General features: G+C 35.0%; 1 pseudogene; it reads left to right on the plus strand.

The window, feature by feature from the left end:
* Nucleotides 1-3,861: 3,861 nt before the first annotated feature.
* LOC124238664 (sodium/potassium-transporting ATPase subunit beta-3-like) overlaps nt 3,862-17,452 on the plus strand; it is a 64,793-nt pseudogene continuing 51,202 nt past the window's right edge.

The raw sequence follows: 17,452 nt of genomic DNA on the forward strand, positions 1-17,452 counted from the left end.
TTGGTCCCTAGGTTAAAAAAATAAAGAAGCATGATTTGTCTGGGAAGGGCTTTGGCTCTGTGGTATCAGTTCCTCAGAGAAAAGGTACACATTGTGGCATTAAATGGTTGTTTTGAAAATGAAACCACTTATTAAGTTAGCCACATTCATTAAATAGAATTGTCAGTCAACATTTCCATTCAGGGGAGATATCTCTTAAGAAAACAGAACTAAATAACTAGTGAAGAAACCTATGCCATTGGCCTATACTCATAAAATTTTATGTATAAATTAAAAGCATACCCAAGGGGAATTTGAGAGCCATTGACTCAAAAGAAAAAGATAATTTTGAGAGTGAAAAAAGTTTAATTTTTTTAATATTTTTAGACCTATGTGCCTCACTGCCTTAGTAAAAATGTGTTTGTGTGTAAAGTGTGTGATGGCTAAGCCCTTCTTTGTTTAACAAAGGAGAGAGGGGCACTTCTTCCCCGCTCTCTCCTCTTAGGGTGTCTTCTTGGCAAGACAAAGCCTTTGATTTTACAATACAAAGTCCTGGGCCTTCTGATTCTTGGAAGTGTAAACACAAACCTCCAAGATTAATTTAGAAGCCCTACAGGAGAGGTATTGGAAGCAAACACAAGGTGTATTTTCTTGTTTTTCAAAGAAGTGAGAGATGTTTTCATTCTTCTCTTTGACTTTTCTGTATAAATTGCATGAAATTCTGTCCAGACTCTGCAACCATCCTTGTTTTACGTCACATGCATGTAATCTGTTGATACTTACCCAGTAACACAATTGTTCTCTGCCCCTTCTCTATTGGAAGGGAGAGGACTTTTGCTGACAGCATTATTTATTTTTCCCAGCAATATTTTGTGTGATTGGTTTTAGCCACTTAGACTACTGTTTCTGCAAGCAAAACCTTCTCCTCTAATCCATCTCTAAGAATTTTTTTACTTAAATATAGTATGCATATATAGTATGCATTTAGCGAGCATTACACTGAAACAAAAAACACAAGTGGTGGAATTTAAGGTAGCATTTCAGCACATTGTGTGGGATATCTGGGGTAAACATATTTCTGTAAAGTTCCTGAAACCATGCTTATACCTGAAATTCTGCAATTTCTAGCCAGTTTATTGTCTGTCCACATTTGTCTATCTTACTGTTTCCTGTGGCACACCATTTTGTGCACGAGTATTAGCTGTGAGAATTGAGAGTGGAAATGAGTTTGTTAATCTGATGATTGCCTATATTTTGTTTTAGCTTCCTTTCTTTATTCGCAGTTGAAAATACACTTAATGACTCAAGTGGCTGCCCATATTTATTTCCGTAATAAAGCTTTAAATATTCCTAATTCTGCTCACCTGTTTGAAATGTTTTTACACAATATTAAAGTTTAAATCATGATCTGTGTTTAGAAAACATGTGATTACACCAGTAGATTCTATTTTTAACCTTATAACTAGAACATAAAGTTCTACTACAATTATTACTTAGAGGCCACTTTCGCTGTAATTCTGAATTTTCATGGGTCCATTGGGAAAGCTTAGGATGTGTGTAATGCTAACGTGAACTTTATTGGGCTTCCTTCTTCAAGAAATAACCATACTAATTATTTTCTGTTGAGTGTACGTGCCAGTTGTATTGTCCTGCACCTCCTTCAGTGTGAATGTGTTCCCTGGCTACATGCTATATTGTGTGAAACTTCATGCCCGTGTATCAGGCATTTTACAAGTCCCGAGACACTGGATGTTGGCTGGGGCTTTGTAGGTACAAAAATAACCCCACGTTCAAAATACGTGTCAATTCCTGTGAGAATGACTTGTTGCCTCTTCCAGGATGGAGGAACCCAACAGAGTCAACCTGCTACCAAGTGAATGGTTTTCCCTCCCACGGAAAAGTGCTGTACGGGTGCTTCAAAATTGGTCTTTCTTTCTGAGAGGCTGGACATTCTGAGAAGGCAGAAGCTAGATTGTGAGAGTCCGTACTGTTGGGCTCATGTATGGTCTCCTTCTCTAACCTAATGATTGCTCCATTCCTGTATCCATCACGCAAGGTCTGGCATAGCCAATGGCAAAAGCTGTTTAATATCAACTGGCTGAGTAATTTTGTCTACTTGGTTATTCAGTGCTTTTTCTATGGTGAGTGCTCTCTGGTGAGTGTCTTTATCTGACACGAAAATTTTCATACTTGATGCTTATTTGCGTATGTCTGTCCACATGCCTCTTCCCTAGACTTCTTTTTATCTAATATTCCAGTCCTTTAACTTTCAGGCCATTCACAACTGATATTCTCATCTCTGGCCATATTTCCTTTCTCATAAAATAAATGTACCGTCGTAACAATAGAAGCTGTGTCCCCTGGGAAGATTTTTACTCACCCGCTGTCGTTCAAATCTACTACTGAGTGTGGCTGAAGTGTAGCTTCCATTTATTTTTGATTTGCTTTATATACTGACCCAATCTATCCATAAACCAAGCTTGGGTTTTTCATATTCCCTCCATATACCCATAGATACAAGACGAGGGAGGGATGCAAATATGGTGGGTGACATGGAAATCTAGCCCATGTGCTCGTGCAATTTACTTGTGCCTTCTAATCCCTCTCAGCTTCAATCTTTGATTATCATTTCCATCCTGCAAAGGACTGTTGCTGGATCTACCCAATTTGATGATAACTTCATGGCTTATAAAAATGGGCATATATCCATATAGGTTATTCTGGAACTTAACCCTATTTATCAATCTGGCAGCCAGAAGAGAAGGTGGACACAGCTCTTGAGGGGGCACCTGTTGCCTTGCAGGGAAGACTCTGCAGTGTATTCCCACATCAGGAAACTGCTAATACTTAACAGGAGAGGGCGAGCTCCCTCTGAAGCCTCTAAGTGTTCAGAGTTACAATCTTCAGAGGAATCCACACAGGTCTTATGATTCTAAGCTTCGGTAACCCAGGTTTTCTCAACCAGCTCTCTAAACATAGCATATCTACCTGCTTAGGCTGAGCATTCAATAGCCTTTGTAGCTTCATGATCTTAACAATAATAGCCGGAGTCTGCTTCTCACCTGGTCCTACCTCACACCGCAAAAGCTAAGGGCCTCTTTGTCAGCTATGCTGGAGGCTCTCTGGCTCCCACCCTTAGCCACACCTAGTTTGTCATCATCTCTCTGTAGAGTACCAGTGTAACTTTGTAAATACCAGCCAATGCCGTTATCCTTGTATGCACACTTCTTCCTGAACTTTTCAAAGACCTTATTCATTACGCTAGACTGGGCATTTCCCTCTGCCTTTGTACCAGTGCCATCCTCTGTCATTGTTTTCCAGGATGTTCAGGGCTTCACCTTGAAAGTTGAGGCAGTTCCTGATGGCAGTTACAATAGGAAGCAGTCAGACAGGGATTCTTCTTGTGGGAGTTTCTCTCTTGAAAGGAGATATGAACAACTTACATCCACAACTGCAACAATTTATACATTTATATATAGGAATGTAAGTTTACATTACTATAACATGATTAATAGATACATGATAAAAACAGCATGAAAATGTTTATTCAGCATTTAACAATTTTTCATTAAAAACCACTGTGTGAAAATTGTATGATGCACAATTCCTACTCTCAAATAATTTATCCTTAGGATGGAACTTGTGTCATGTACAAGTAGCTATACTAAATGATAAGTATAACACTCATGAGAAATTTCTTAGGAAACAGGCAATCCCACATAAGAAGAGATTAGTGAAGTTAGAAGTCAAATCATCCGCTTGAGAAAACCTGGCAGCTGGCAGGATAGAGGTGCCATTTAAGCTTGAAATTCAGATGGTAGTGAAGTTGGAAATATAAATCATTCCACAGAGTGGAAGAAAATGAGGAAGTCATAAGCATAGATGGCGGAAATGGAGGGTGCTTTCTTTCAAGGAAAGAGAGTAAGCACTTGAACTGGATGGGTATACCTAGTACCAGAGGGAGTCCTGCACACATCTAGGCTGTGGCACATTACTGAGCGACTTAGAGACTCCTGTTGAGTAAGCAGCAACCAGGGGCAGCTGTGGAGCTGCATTTGGGCCCAGGTGGGGCTACTTCTACGGCTGCCCTAGGTATTTACTGAAATCTCCCGATTTCATCAAGCATTACCAACACTGCATCATCATGGAATTCAAGGAGGCTTAGTGTTCTTCTTTGTTGGCTTTTGTTTTTTAAAAGAACTTGTTAAAATCTCCTAGGGGAGGGCAATAAAACAAAGAAACAAACAGAATAAACCTACTCTACCTTTCTACAAAGAACCTCATCCTTTGAGTAAACCCCCTCCCTTCACAAATGGGGACACAGTAGGCTTCACTAACGGTTCCCTCCTCTTGGTTATGTCAGGACGTCAGTGATGGAGCATTAAACAAATGTAGTCATGGAAAGGGAAAGCAAAGGTAAATTTCAAAGACATGATGGAAGTATAAACGACAAGCATTTGCATCTAATGGGGTATGTGAAATGAGGGACAGAGTGCAGTTAAAGATGAGGGGGTTGGTTAAAATAATAAACAGACGTAATGATGAATAAATGAATGAAACAATGCCGCAAATGCAATCCTGCACTAAGGTCTAGCGATTGAGTTCATTTAGTTTATGTATTTGGTGAAATAAAAATATAGTGTGATGATTATATTGCTAAATTACTATTTGCTTTGTGAAAAATATTTTCTTTCTCTTTCAGGAAAGGTTAATGGAAAATCTATAAAAATACACATATAGAAATGCACATCAAGTAAGAGTTCATGAGTATAATATATAATCCAACTTAATGTGTCAACTGTTTTCAAAGACAATAGCAGCTTGTGAGAATTCCTTCACTAAAAATTTGATTAATTCTATTGAACTTGATGCTGGGAGTAATAATTTGTTAGAATTAGCGTTAGTTAATGTCCTCTGTTTAAATTCCTGTAAAAATTTTAAATCATTTTATTATATTACCATAATTCTTAAACATACAGCCCTATATAGGGACATGCACACATACCTATTTAGCTCAATTTGATATTAATATCAAGTATCAAACATTTTCAAAACTTAAAAGTAAATTATGATGTTTAAACATTACAACCAGTTTCAGCAGCAATAAAATTTTCCCTTGAAAATATCAAAACGAATCATGTGTAGTTTCAAGTTTTTTGAAAGCAAGGTGTTAATAGGCTCTGACAAAAATAAATCTTGGCTATATCTGAAAGGAAAAGGATCATACAAAGATGGATCTAGAAGCTTTCTGTTTTTCATTCTCCACACATTTACTACCTAAGTATTCACAAAAATTTTTATCTCAAATTTTGCTTGGTTAGCTATTCAAATGTTTAGAATTTCATCCTGAATTAGAAATTTTATTTTATCAAACCCATATATTCTTCAAATATACCTACTAACTTGGTGTGTTTGAGAATTATACTTATTTGCACTTACTGTAAAGAAAAGATAGTGTCTTTTTTCTTTTACTTTTAAGTTTGTAACTTTTGACCACCTTCACCCATTTTGCCCACTCCCATGCCCCCGCCTCTAGCAACCACCAATCTATTCTCTGTTATCTATGAGTTTGATTTTTTCGGTTTGGATTTTTGGGGATTTTTTTTTTTTTTTAGATTCCACATGTAAGTGAGATCATATAGTATTTATCTTTCTCTGACTAATTTCACTTAGTATAATACCCTCAAGATCCATTAATGTTGTCACAAATGTCAAGATCTCATTCTTTTTTATAACCAGATAATATTTCATTGTATATACACCATATTTTTTTAATCTACTCAGCTATCAATGGATACTTAGATTACTTACTTGTCTTGACTATTGTAAATAATGCTGCAATGAACACGGATATTAAGATATCTTTCTGAGTTAGTGTTTTCATTTCCTTCAGATAAATACCTAAAAGCAGAATTACTAATATTATATGGTAGTTTTATTCTTAATTGTTTGAGGAACCATCATACTGTTTTCCACAGTGGCTGTGCCAATTTACATTCCCACCAACAGTTCACAAGTGTTCTCTTTTCTCCACATTCTAGTCAACACTTGTTATTTCCTGTCTTTTTGGTAATAGTCATTCTAACAGGTGTGAGGTGATATCTCACTGTGATTTTGATTTGCATCTCCCTCTTGATTAGTGATGTTGAGCACCTTTTCATGTACCTTTTGGCCATCTATGTGTCTTCTTTGCAAGAATGTCTATTCAGATCCTCTGCCCATTTATTAACTGGATTATTATTATTTTTGTTGTTGTTGCATTGTATGAATTCTTTATATATTTTGCACATTAACCCTTTTCTGATATATAATTTGCAAATATTTTCTCCCATTCCGTAGGTTGCCTTCTCAGTTTTTGATGATTTACCTCACTGCGCAGAGCTTTTTAGTTCGATGTGTAGTCCCACTTGTTTATTTTTGCTTTCGCTTTTAGAGTCAGATCCAAATAATTATTGCCAAGACTGATATAAGGAGCTTACTACCTGTTTTCTTCTAGGAATTTTAAGGTTTCAGGTCTTGCGCTCAAGTCTTTAGTTCATTTCCTGTCAATTTTTGTGTATGGTATAAGATAATGGTCGAGTTTCATGCTTTTGCATGTGGCTGTCCAGGTTTTCCAACACCATTTATTGAAGAGACTGTCTTTTCTCCATTGTATATTCTTGGCTCTTTTTATCCTAAATTGATCTACTGTATGTGTCTGTGTTTATTTCTGTGCTCTCAATTCTGTTTCTTTTTGTCTGTTTTTATGCTGAAACCACTCTTTTGATGACTACAGCTTTGTAATATAGTTTGAAATCAGGAAAAGTGATGCCTCCAGCTTTGTTCTTCTTTCTCAAGATTGCTTTGGCTATTAAGGGTCTTTTGTGGTTCCATACAAATTTTAGGATTATTTGCTCTATTTCTGCGTAAAAATGCCATTCCAGTTTTGATTGGAATTGCGTTGAATCTGTAATTGACGCATTTTAACAATAGTAAATGGCCATTTTAACAATATTATTTCTTCCAATCTATGAGTATGGAATATCTTTCCAATTATTTGTATCTTCCTCAACGTCTTTCATCAATGTCTTATACTTTTCAGAGTATAGTTCTTTCACTTCCTGATTAAATTTTTCTTGGGTATTTTATTCTTTTGATGAAATTATAATGGAATTATTTTCTTAATTTCTCTTTTTGATAGTTCATTATTAGATAGAAATGCAACAGATTTTTGCATATTCATTTTGTATCCTGAAACTTTATTGAATTCGTTTATTAGTTCTAACAGTGTTTGGTGGAATTTTTGGAGTTTTCTATATATAATATCATGTTATTTGCCAATAGTAACAGTTTTACTTCTCACTTTCTGATTTGGATGTCTTTTATGTTTGCCTTACCTAATTGCTCTGACTAGGACTCCCAATAGTATATTAAATAAAAGTGGTAAAATTGAGCATCTTTGTCTTATTCCTGATCTTAGAGGAAAAGCTTTCAGTCTTTCACCATTGAGTATAATCTCTTCTGTGAGCTTGTCATATATGGCCTTTATTATGTTGAGCTACGTTCCCTCTATACCCACTTTGTCAAGGCTTTTATCATAAATGATGTTGAATTTTTTAAAACGCTTTTTCTGCATCTATTGAGATGATCATATGATTTTTATCCTCATTTTCTTAATGCTGTGCATCACATTGACTGATTTGTGAATGTTGAACCACGCTTGCATCCTTGGAGTAAATCCTGCTTGATCATGGTGTACGATCCTTTTAATGTATCGTTAGATTCAGTTTGCTAATATTTTGTTGAGGTCTTTTGCTGTGTGTTCACCCGGGACAATTATGTCATTTATTTCCAATCTGATCTTATTTCCGTCCTTCTAGTAATTTTGAGCTTTGTTTGTTCTCTTTCTTCTTCCTTGAGGTGTAAAGTAAGGTTGTTTATTTGAGATCTTTCTTTTTTCTTGAGAAATAGGACAATTTCTGATTAAACTCTTCACTCAGGTAAGAAAAGATGATACAAAGAACGGTCATTTAAAAAGTGTAAATCTCTATAAATAGAGTTATTTTAACGTATCAATTAAGAAAAGATAGAAGCAAAGGTAACAAGTATCAACTGTCAAGATATCTTTTCCTTCTCTTTTTCCATATTTGTCTCTCTTATCCTCTCCATTTTCTTTTAAAGATTGGCCCTGAGCTAACATCTGTTGCTAATCTTTTGTTTTTTCTTCTTCTCCCCAAAGGCCCCAGTACACAGTTGTATATTCTAGTTGTAGGTCCTTCTTGTTGTGCTGTGTGGGGTGCTACCTCAGCACGGCTTGATGAGCTGTGGTAGGTCGGCGCCAAAGATCTGAACCAGTGAAACCCTGGGCCACCAGGAATGCGTGAACTTAACCCCGTGGCCATGGGGCCAGCCCCATCCTCTCCATTTTTTTGTTCTCCTGAAGCAAGGATTTACATTTTAAATGAAAAACATTTTTGGAAACTCTAATTTTGTTTAATGCATTATTTCCAAGATGTACCTTCATGACACATTTAGTCAAGTTTGCAAGTTGCTCTTTTTCTTTATTTTTCTTTTTAAATTATGCATTCTTACAATTCTTTATTGCACAGAGGAGGCACAACTTAGTGATGCCTTTGTGGTTTTTTGGTTTGTGTTTGGCCTTATGAAATACGTCAGACTGAATTTGACTGCTACTGCAGGTGATGTTATTATATTCATCCCATCACCCAGACTACATGTCAGGAAAACATTGAGCAGAGCAGGGTGGTGAAACATTTGTCAATTTATATCTACCAATATCATGTCAACACCCATTGATCATCTATACAGTGACAACAAATCAGTAAGAATGCACATCAAAGAAGCTGAGCAAGTCTTTTTGATTAAGACACAAACTTTTGGTACTGAAGATGGTGCTAAGAATACCAGGGCAAACGCTATTATGCAAAGAATCGTCAGGAGGCTTTTGCAAAACACCTAGATATTTATTCTAAAAACACAGTACTACCCATACCAGATGAACAAACTAAACCTGAAAATTCTGAAGTGTATTTCCAAGTACTGTACGTGGTAAACCTAGAATACAAATAAGATGAAAAGATGGTTCAAACAGAGCATGGTAAAGTGATCCAAAGGAGGCCTGTGGACTTAGTTGTATGAAACTTAAGTTAAAAAAATGATTTGGTTGCCACTACGAGTACCACGACTACAAGACTATAGTCTTGCTGAACATTGCCAATTAAAATAAACTGTCATGTAGCTAAAATTGAGCTATCTCTTTCCCTTTGTGGGACAATTGGTATATTTTAATCTCAGAGCTATATGTTACAAAGGAAGCAAAATATCAAAATACTTAAAAGCCTAATTCTAGTAAGGACTTCTCAACCTTAGCACTTCATCTCTTCTGGCTGCTATAATAAAGTACCATAGACTGGGTGGCTTATAAACCACAGAAATTCATTTCTTATAGTTCCAGAGTTTGGAAATCCAAGATCAAGGTGCCAGCATGGTTGAGTTTTGGTGAGGCCCCTGTTCTGAGTTGCGGACTGTCAACTTCTCGTTGTATCCTAATAAGACGGAGAGCAGAGAGCAGCTGGCTTTCTCATGTCTCTTCTAAGGGTACTAATCCCATTCATAAGGGCTCTGCCCTCCTGACATCATTTAACCCTAATTATCTCCAAAAGGCTCCACCTTCTAATACTATCTCATGGTGGGGTGGAGGAAAGTCTTCAACATCGGAATTTTGAAGGACCCAAACATCCAGTCCATAACAGCTCTATAGACTATGTAGGTCAGATAATTCTTTGTTATGTGAGGCCATCCTGTGCATTGTAGGAGGTTTAGTGTCATCCCTGCCCTCTATCCACAGGATGTCAGAAGCACTCCTCAGTTCTGACAACCAAAAACGTCTCCAGACATTGCCAAACATTCCCTGTGGGTCAAAATCTCCTTGGTTGAAAACAACTGCTCTAGGTGAATAGTTAAAAAAAAATTAAAAAGTAAATCTTTTACAGGAAAGTGTGTGTATGTGTATTTATACACATATATACATTATATACATATATATATAAATTTGCTTAAAATATTACATACAATGGGGGCAGGAAATAGCTGTTGGTATGCAGGCTAGCAATTTAACAGTCTTCCTTGGTAATTCATAAATTGATTTGACTTGAATGATCTTGCCTTACTTATCCTCTCTACTACAGAATACTATACCAAAGCTCTAGTTTATCACATTGTTAAAAACGGTGTATATATAATCAACTTCTATATTAAGTATATTTTAATTAGTAATTAACTGGTAATTCATTTCATATTTTTATTTTCACAAATAAATTAAAACCTCAATATACATAAATGATTGGGACAGCTTCTACATTATTTAAGTCCTCGAATTTAACATTTTTTTTAGCAGCAAAATACATGTTTCTTATTCTGAAGTAGAGATATTAACATGGACCACATCAACAAAAACACGCCTAAGGTATTGCGGCAAGTTATTATTCCTGAGACCAGAATTAATGGACTGCTCAGAATAATTCATTGATTCAAGAATAATGTATTGAATACCAATTATGTTCCAGTTGTTATGGGTGCCAGGATTATTGTAATGAATAAGGCGGGGAGAATAATAACCTTTCAACTATCATGGAAGTTTCCTTTTTATGGGGGGGGGCTGTTGAGAAGACAGAAAATAAATACATAGTGTAAAAAATATATTTTAAATGCTTATTTAACTAGATAGTCACATAATTTATGAAGCAAATAAATATGTAACTGATACAGGGAGTGCCTGGTGGGGTTTGAGTGGGTACCACATTAGCTAGCTAGAGTGCTCATAAGGGCCTTTCAGTAGAGACGACATTTGAGCTGAGAGATGAATGACGGAAAAAAGGCAGACTGTGAAGGAAAATTATTTCAGCCTGAGTAGCATTAACAGCCAAGTCCCAGAGGTTCAAAGAATGTGGCATGTTACAGTGATAGCCCACTAGTGTGGCTGAAGCTTAAATGAGAAATTTGTAAGAGAAAGATTTTCCTATAATTTCCTTAAAACAATTATTATCTTAAATAGCTATGTATCTGCATTTAAAGGGGTGTCATGCTTTTTAATTTATTAAGCATTTCCTTTTAGAGAGAGAACTCAGACATTTAAATCTTAGCTCTATTTGAATTTCAAGGACTGATTCTACTATACCATACCCTTTCTTTCTGAACTTTTTTATTTCAAGTACTTGAAACATTTGCTCAAAAAACCAAAAAATGTGTTGGGAGCCAGCGGTTAGGTTTGTGTGCTCTGCTTCAGTGGCCTAGGGTTCGCTGGTTTGGATCCTAGGTACAGACCTACACACCCCTTGTCAAGCCATACTGTGGCAGGTGTCCCACATATAAACTGAAGGAAGATCGGTACAGATGTTAGCTAAGGGCCAGTCTTCCTCAGCAAAAAGAGGAGGATTGGCGGCAGATGTTAGCTCAGGGCTAATCTTCCTCAAAAAAACTAACCAAACAAACAAACAAACAAACAAACAAACAGAATGTTCACACTAAACGTTTTGCTTTTCCTTTCTACTAGTCTGATATCTCTGCCATGTTCTTCTTTACCTACCTAAATTCTTTTCCCCTTTTTAGCATCCTCTCAAAACCTGTCATGTACCCTGCCGTGGTCACCACCATTTTGATTGGATTTTAGTAGCAGTTCTGACCTACATGTTATAATAATCAGTAGTTGTGCAGTTTGGAAAATACAAAATTTTTACCCCATTAATTTAACTTTAATGGTTGTATAATTTATTAAATTGCCTGCTTTTCCCGAGGAAAAGTTGTAGGGTTCTTAAAATTGAAAAAATTTCCTTAAGTCTATATATAAACTATAGGCGATTTGATCCCTTCAGGATCCAGTATAATAAGTTACTCACTCACATACAAATATTTTGTTTAAGCCCAGGGATAGGACAAAGTTCTTAGGATACACTGGTGAACAAAGCAGAAAAAAAATCCTGTCCTCATGGCAAGTTATATTCTCAAGGAATGAGGCAGGTTAAGTACTGTAAACATCATAAATAAGTAAATTATATGCTATCTTAGAATGTGATAAGTGCTATGGAAAAAAGAAAATATCCAACTTAAGGTTTATGAGTGTGTATATGTGGGGAACGTTTCAATTACAAAAACAGTAGTTATAGGCTATGCATTTTGGAGATAATCTTTGAGCCCAGACTTAAAAACATTAACCTCTTTTATTCAATTCATATTGAAGAAGCTAGATAACTGATCAGTGTAATTCTAGTTCAGTCTACTCAGCCAGTAGAAAACACATTTGGAAGGCAGACACAAATCAGAGCATTTGCAGTTGTTTTGAATGTAGGCTACAAACCCAGTTTTTGCAATATTCATTTCCTTGCTTAGAAAATTATACCTTTTGTTTCCTTTATCTTAGATTATTGCGTCCCTTGCTAAGAAAATTAAATTTCACAAATCTGATTTTTTGAGAATGGACACTTTGTGCTAAAACAAATTGCAACAGCTTCCTCAATTCTTTCAATAAATTAGAACCAAAGGTTCAAGCCAATTTAACAGACAGAAATTAGTTTAGGAAGTGCAATTTTATAAAAATAAATCTATCAAGCATCATCATGTTTTATACGTGTGTGTGTGCGCATAGTGTGTGAATATACGATTTTTTATTGAAATAAAGAAAACAAATTTTAAACTATATAAAATTTCATCAGATTTTTTTTTTTTGCTTTATTTCAATAATAGGTGCTGTCAAACATTAATTCAAATTGGTTGAAAAAGGTTATTATCATTTAACTGTAGAAAATGTGCAATTTAACTGTATTTTCAGTAGTATATTCTTTTTTTTTTTTTTTTTTGATGAAGATTAGCCCTGAGCTAACATCTGCCGCCAATCCTCCTCTCTTTGCTGAGGAAGACTGGCCCATAGCTAACATCCATGCCCATCTTCCTCCAGTTTATGTGGAACGCATGCCACAGCATGCTTTGGCAAGCAGTGCATAGGTCTGCACTCGGGATCCAAACCGGCGAACCCTGGGTCACTGAAGCAGAATGTGCTCATGTAACCACTGTGCCACCGTGCCAGCCCCAGTAGTATATTCTTATAGAAAGTGATTTCTCAACTTTAATTTAAAAGTTCTAATTAACAAATTTAGTTGCAAGAATCATCTTCTGAGTCTCAAGTTAATAATTGGAAAATCTTTGAATCCATTTTAAGTGAAGAAGGCAACATGCATTGACATTGTATGTTTAGGTAGTGGAATCAAATAAAAGTTAAGGCCAAAAGGCTAATTCATCATGTATTCTTTGTGTTGCTTTGTTGTGTAACTAATTTTGTTTGTTTGTGTCCTAGACAATTGCTATTATACTTTAAATGAGTCTTATTCTAAACCCTCATCATTAGTGTTACTTCCTTAAGCATAATTATTTTTTCACTAGTATTTAAAGCAATTTTGTTTGCCAATTTCAAGTGATTTTAGAATAAATTCTGCAGTGTCAATTCACATTTGTTTACTGATTTAGAACAGTCAGTATCAAATAGATAAATGTTTTCAGAAATAAACAATTCCTAAGAGTAGGAAATACATATTATAACTCACTTTGATCATATTATTGTAGAAAAATATTTATAGCTAGGAAAAAATATATCTTTGCAAATGAGAATCTAAAATAATATTTTAATGTGGCAAATAGGAGTGTACCTTTAAAAATATATTTATTTTTACTCTATTAGATACTATTTAGGAAATTACTCTCAGATTTTAAAGATCATATAGTAAATAATCTTCTGCAAAAATGTAGGTTGCAGTCTGTTGTTGGCTTGTTGACTTTCTACAATCTTAATAAAATGAGTTGAAATATCTTAGTGTTTAGTTTTTTAAAAAATGTCTTTAATATATATAATTATAATTTTGTCATTCTATTCTCAATTATCCTTGAATGCACCTTTTCCATTTGACTGTACAATGCATGGAATGTCACTGTCTGTGAAAAGCAATGCCCTTCTGAAAACCTGTCTAAAATCTGGGAGTTATTTTTCTCAAACATTATGATGTGTAAGAAAGAAGATAATCCTTGGAGTAAGAAAATTTGAACTAAGAGACTTGGTAGACTTAAGGCAACCTCAATAAATATAACAAGGATCTTTGTAAAATGGAACTAGTCAAGGGGCCAGCCAGGTGGCATAATGCTTAAGTTGGCACACTCAGCGTCCATGGCCTGGGGTTCACCGTTCAGATCCCCGGCGTGGACCTAGCACTGCTCTTCAAGCCACACTGTGGTGGCATCCACATAAAATAGAGGAAGATTGGCACAGATGTTAGCTCAGCAAGAATCTTCCTCAAGCAAAAGGAGAATGATTGGCAACAGATGTTAGCTCAGGGCCAGTCTTCCTCACATACACACTCAAAAAATAAATTAATTAATTAATTAAATAAAAGGAAACTAGTCAAGTAGATACTAAAGTTCATAAGGAGAAATAAACATTGCAGAATAGCTAGGGATGCAATTAAAAGGAAAATGTAAAAGGAAAAAGTTTTACCAGATATTACAGCATAGTGTAAAGGCTCTATAATTAATGTGGTACTGACACATGAGTAGAATAGACAGTCTATAAATTGACTGAAATACATATAGAAATCCGTTATCTGATAAAGACTTCAAAGATATTCTTTTTGAGACACCTGGATACACATTTGGAAAAATTACATAAATGCCTGTTAATTTCACTAGCTTTCCGTATTTCCTATTCTAAGTTAATACCTTGATTGCTTTTTCTGTTTGTTTTCTTTCCCTTAATAAACATATTTTCCCTTAAGTTTTGTTTTAGCTGAATTCCATTGGTTGACACGGACAGTGCTCAAACTTTTTTGTTTTAAGCAACCTGTTACATTATGCTTAAAACTTTGATACAATTTTAAAATTTATTTCATAGACATTTCCCCATGGAAAATGGTTACACTTTATATATTATATATGATTCCAAATCAGCTAATAATATCCAAATAGAAATATCATAATTCACCAGTGCTTGAAATTGGACATTCTATTTAAGGATACTTTATTGACTATATGAGAAAGAATATCTTTTGTTCAATCCAATTGAAATTATGCACTTACTATTTTGGCACTGTAGCACAGTTTGAATGTTGAAAAGCTGTTATTTTCAAATAGATTCTAAACAATGCAATTGTAAAACTGATAGTACCTTTGACCCCGTCTCTCTGTCCTGAAGAATATTCCTCGCCTCCCTCTTCATATAAATCTTATACTGAGAAAAATATTAATGTTTGTACATTGAGTTTGATGTATGGCTTAGCATGTCATCAGTTCTATTTAGTTTACGTCAGATAACTGTGTTTCTACATCGTTCTTCAAATTTTCTGAAACCTCTTAGTTAACAGTGATGTCATGCCACTGCTATAATGAACCTAGCATTTTAGAATAACAGAGAGATGTGAATACTTAAAATGTCAAGGTAACCTTATGCTGTTCCTTCCTGAAATTCTAACACTGCATTCCATTTTCATTCCTTACTGAAGATTAGAGTTGGGAAATGAAAGAACAAGATTTACACTATAAGTAGAAAAGTTGTTGAAAATATCACTGAAAGCCGTCATTAACATATAAGGGTATGTTTTTATTGAAGATACCAAGATGAAGCAGTTTGCCTTTTTCTGCTAATTTTAATTACTGCTTTTGTGAATTTCTTTATAACTGCCAAATTTTCAAGTAATGATGTGTTCTGTGATGGTATTCATCAGGTTGTCATTCATATTGTGAAGTTAAAACTAATTGGCAATGCTTTCAAGATTGACTTCTTAAAAGGAAAGTCCTTTAGATAGACACGATAGCAGGGGGAAAAAAGCCTCAAACTGCCCGGCAGGCAGATGGTTCAATATAAATAAAATAAATTGCGTTTGCCAAACTGTATGCATTTCCTCCTTATGTGAAAGCAAGAAAATAGTAATACACATATATAATTTTTGAAGAATCCAGTGCTTAAGACATGAATTCTGAATTTCATAATTTTTAACCAAAAATAACATAACTGAAGACAAAACAAGTGTATACTGCATATTTCACCATGTGAACGTCATGTAGGTATCAGGAAGTTCTAGAAAGTTCTACACAATCATTTCTTAGTATTTCACATATGATTGGTTCTCAAATCTGGATTTATGGGTCAACTGGATACACACCAGACCCATAACTGACAAAAGGAAGCCATTGATTCTTCAGTTAACTAACGTCATTGATAAATACATTGTACTATTCTGCCTGGGAGAAGAACAGAGAGAGTTGTACCCTTCACAGGGCAGAGCCAGATGGGTGGGGAGGAACCAGCCTTCATATCTGTTCCTTATGTCCCTTGAACCTAAAATGCCTAAAGTGAGCTCAATTTTCTGATCCAAATTCACTCCACTAATAAATCAATAACAAAAAATTGACAATAAACAAAAATCTTTACTTGGAAATTAAGGACACTGCTACACAAGCCTACCATAGTGGTTGTCAAAGTGTGTTCCCTGATTCAGCAGCATCAAATCACCTGGGGACTTGTAAGAAATGCAAATTATTGCGCCTCATGCCAGATCTACTAAATTAGAATCTCTGGGAGTGGTCCAGCAATCTGTATTTTAACACGTTCTCCGGGTGATTGCAATACATGCTAAAATTTAAGAGCCACTGCCCCAGAACAAAATGAAATTCAAAAAAGAAAAACTCTTCTAGAAAGTATTGAAAAGAATATTGTATTCTTAAACTTATGGAACAGTGAAATCTACCCTCAGAGGAAGACTTACAAGCTTAAATATCTTTAAAAGCCCCAAAATTGATATTTTAAAGCTATAATGTATATTTTAAAGTCATTGAAAGGGTAGTTATATCCTCAATTCTTTTTAGGAATCCAGCATAACATTAATAAAAAAATATAGTTAACAGCACACCCACAGATCTACATAGCCGTGTTCCACATTTAACTTGGAAATAAAACAAATCTGAAAACGGTTAATTAATATATAAACAAATGTAAAAAATATTTGGTAAAATGGAGTTTTTGCAGTCAAGATGTGTAAAATAAATAGAAGCAATTTTAACTGACTTAACGTTATTTTTCCATAGCTTTTCCTCCTAATTAAACATCACATCAAATTAAAACTCATGATCCTAGCTTTCTTGAGAAGTAGATACTTAATGATCTATCTCTGAGAATAGACTGAATATATTCAAGAGTATAAATAATCCATGAAAATGAATTTAAGATATTTCTTATTCCATTTTTTAATAGGAAAATAATTTGGAATGAGGATTTGATTATAAAATACGCGTTTTCTGACTTTAAGAAAACTTACAGCATTACCAAATATCTTCTTTATCTTGGTAGTTACTCCATGATCCACACTTGAAGCTCTGTATACACAGGCTGGCTTGTGAGAATAGGCTGCATTTACATTGAAAGCTATAAGATATTTTGAGACCT

This window comes from Equus quagga, chromosome 4 (genome assembly GCF_021613505.1).
Source record: "Equus quagga isolate Etosha38 chromosome 4, UCLA_HA_Equagga_1.0, whole genome shotgun sequence".
NCBI classification, from domain to species: domain Eukaryota; kingdom Metazoa; phylum Chordata; class Mammalia; order Perissodactyla; family Equidae; genus Equus; species Equus quagga.